The sequence below is a fragment of the Chinchilla lanigera genome, unplaced genomic scaffold (assembly GCF_000276665.1).
Source record: "Chinchilla lanigera isolate Chin_1 unplaced genomic scaffold, ChiLan1.0 scaffold00040, whole genome shotgun sequence".
Taxonomy (NCBI): Eukaryota; Metazoa; Chordata; class Mammalia; order Rodentia; family Chinchillidae; genus Chinchilla; species Chinchilla lanigera.
In genome coordinates, this window is record NW_004955441.1 from 9221281 (window position 1) to 9224698 (window position 3418).

Consider the following 3418-nt stretch of genomic DNA (forward strand, 5'->3'; position numbering starts at 1 on the left):
TCCCGGCCACAATAACATGAGCAGTTTTTCCTCCAACATGCCCACCTGCCATACTGCCTCTGCCTTGGAGGCAGCTGACCATGGACCATAACTTAAGCAAAAATGAACCTCTCATCCTTTATATTGTGGGTTTCAGGTATTTTGTCCCAACTACAAGGAAAGTGACTAGGACAGCATCATATTGTGAGTGTTTCTTAAGCTATGCAAGGGATATTTACTTTCTACCCACACTCTTGTTTAAAATAACATCCTCTACAACTAACCAGTGTTGAGTTCTTTGTCGTGGAAGGACTTTCAGTTTCTTGCATAATGAAACCCATAAATCCATAACTAAAATTCACAGTGTAATAATTGAGAAAGTCGCTATGTTGAAATATAGCTCCATCCAAGGACCCTCACTGTTACTAGACCCCAGGTAAGAACCCTGAGAAGAATTTAATCAGTGCTGATCCACTCAAATGCCCTTGATCCCCCACAATTCTTTCCTCTGATCCAGGGAAGACAACTCCCTTGAGTTGGACATTTCAATACTGATTTTTTTTTTCAGGAGATGTTACCTAAACTTTATTAAAAGAAAAGAACAAGTTTAAATATAGACACTGGACGAGCCCAGCCTGTTTTTTCAAGTCCACATTCTTCCTGTGAAGCATTGCATCAGGGACCCCCTTGAGTCTATATGTTTTCAAGTTCACAGAACATGGAACCGGTTTTTCTTTTTAATTTTTTTTCCTCACTTAGAGCAGCCACACACAGTAGCCATAGATGCCAGAACCTTGGATGGGGCCTTTTCCTAGGAGGCCAGGTCAGAGCCGGCCAAGGATTCTCCTCACTGAGAATTGATGCTGCTGTGCTGTACGGATGGGAAACTAAAAGTGCCTGGTACATGTCTCACGAGAACCATTTGGATTCGCTATGTTCCAAACCACTGGTCCACTTTGTGTGTTGAACAGTCCGTGGCCTTGGAATAGGTCTCAGTGTGAAGAGCTGCTATTGGATGCCCCAGAGATTGATGCAAGGGCAGCTCCAGCAGGGCTGTTCGTGGAGACTGACTTCCAGATGCGAGGCAGCAAGGAGGAGTCACAGGCCACCTGCTGGACATCGACGTGGTCTGCCTTTGGTAGACCGAGCATCCCCAGATAAGGGCCTTTATGTCAAGTGTTGCTATTGGCTTCAGCAGGGACCATACTTCAGCAGCCTGAAGTAAAGTATTCTCTTAGGGAATGTCCTGCCAGGACTGGTTGTGGCCAAAGGGGCTTCCTTCCGTAAAGACACTGGTAGAAGATCGCACCCACTGACCAGAAATCAACTTTATCTGAGATCTTTGATGGTTCTTTTCCAACCACAAAACACTCTGGTGCTAAGTACCATTAAGGACCTTGTGATGTTAGCCCCATGCCATCCCCTGAATTATAGCTATCACCATCCGTGATCTTGGAAAGACCAAAATCTGTCATTTTTATCTCTCCACACACTGTACCATCTACTAAAAGAATATTATGTGGTTTGAGGTCATAGTGTATAATGGGAGGTTTTATCTTATTTAAGTACTTTAAAGCATTCACAATCCACAAGACAGTGCGTCGGGCTTCTTTCTCCAACATTAATTTGTGCTGTTTCAGGTGGAAGTCCAGATCACTCCCCTCACAGTACTCTAATACTGTACAAAATGAGTCATTGTCCAGTGAAAAGTAATCACACAGCTTAACTATTCTGGAATGATCTAATTCTTTGTGAATAGAGTATTCCCTACATGCATGCTCATGGTAATTCTCCTTCTTCTCATCTCTCCAGTTTTTATTTAACTGGTGATTTTTAAAGCTACATACCTCTGCTCTGTTAAATCAAATGCCTTGTAAACTTCACTGAAATCTCCTCTACCCAAAAGATGTAACAACAGGGATCGGTCATTGAGCACTGCATGATCTTTAAGTTACGAATTATCTTCGTTATGCATCCTTTTTAGTTCCCTGACATGTACATTTCTAACCCTTTCTAGCTTGGCCTGGATCTCTGCTTCCTCCTTTACCAGGTGGCCTCATCTGAGTTTGAAGATTTCTTTTTACTCACGGTACTCTGCTAATGTTAACATGTCATTTTCAGCTCCATGGGTCTTGCTTTTCTGCTGTTTCTGCTCATTGGTTGCCAGAGGGGCCTGACCCACGGCAAGAGGTTTCTGCTTTCCTAACATTTCCCATGGTTTTTCTGTCTCTTCCCTCTGAGAAGTTGTCCTTTCCTGTTTCCTGAGAAGATTCTGGAAAGCATAACCACCTGTCCATTGTTCAGTAAGGAAGGCCCGTGTGGACAGCAGTAAAGTGGCGCAGTCTGCATGTACTTATTGCTGCATGCCGTCTTCTCGTTTTGACTTTTCTAGAAGGACTTTGTTGCCCATTGTGACACAGCTGTTTAATCACTCTGTATTTCTCTAGCATCTTTTGCCGTTCATCAATTTGCTGTCTTAAATCACGGTTGGCTCTTAATAAATCATCTCTTCTTCCTTCTTTTCTAAGTCAGAATTCTCACTGTTTTCTAGTGAAGATCTTTTTTTCTATTGTGAGGTCACATGGTTCAGCTTTTCTTTTCCGATTTCACTGGCCATTCTCCTTTTTCTCAGGGGTCTGTACTCCTTTATCACTCAAGGATCCCATGCTCCACAAACTCTGGTTGAAAGACTCACTATTGAGCAGCGCCCTGTCATACCTGTAATACTGCTCTCATCACCATATGGTCTCTCCTGTCCCTCCACATTGCAGCTATGGAGACACTGTGCTAAGGTATCATCCACAACACCTTGCACAGTGCTTAACATGTGGTAGGCACTCAATATCTTACTAACTCCAACTGTTGTAAACCTCCTAATAATTCCTGCCATCATGGGTCCAGACTATGCAATTTTCCCATCATTTCTGCCACTGCTTCAGGTCCATACTTTTTCCAGGAGGGTCCTCAACCCTACCTGGCTGCAGGCCAGGCCACTCTCTCCCAGGGCAGGCCCAAGACTAACTGTACTGATTTTTACATTCTCTTTTCAGGGAAGAATTGTTCACCTAAGGCAGCACTGAGTTGTACTTCTGTGTATCTCTTAGCCAGGAGCCACCCTGGGCACCACTTAGAATATGCATTACTAGGTAGCTCAGTGCTCAGAGCAATGACTTTGCAATGAGTCAAGTTTCTACCTCCAAAGCATAGGAATGAAGGAAGTTGTATTGCAGCAAAGGTGTAAATAAGGGGTCTAGCAGAGAGCCTGGCTGAGGGTTAGTGTTCCAGAGATGTTGATTTCCTTCATCCACACAAATAATGGAAATGCACCATGTGCTGCTTACCTCCCATTCGCCCCTTCTAATCCAGTCTTCACCCATCTTTGCTGACTCTTTTCTGCAGAGGGGTTGGCTGACATGGGCAGTATAGAGAGCCCTTCCCA

General features: G+C 43.9%; 1 pseudogene; it reads right to left on the reverse strand.

Moving 5' to 3' along the window:
* Positions 1–728: 728 nt before the first annotated feature.
* LOC102014500 lies at positions 729–3394 on the reverse strand (annotated as a pseudogene).
* Positions 3395–3418: the final 24 nt, after the last annotated feature.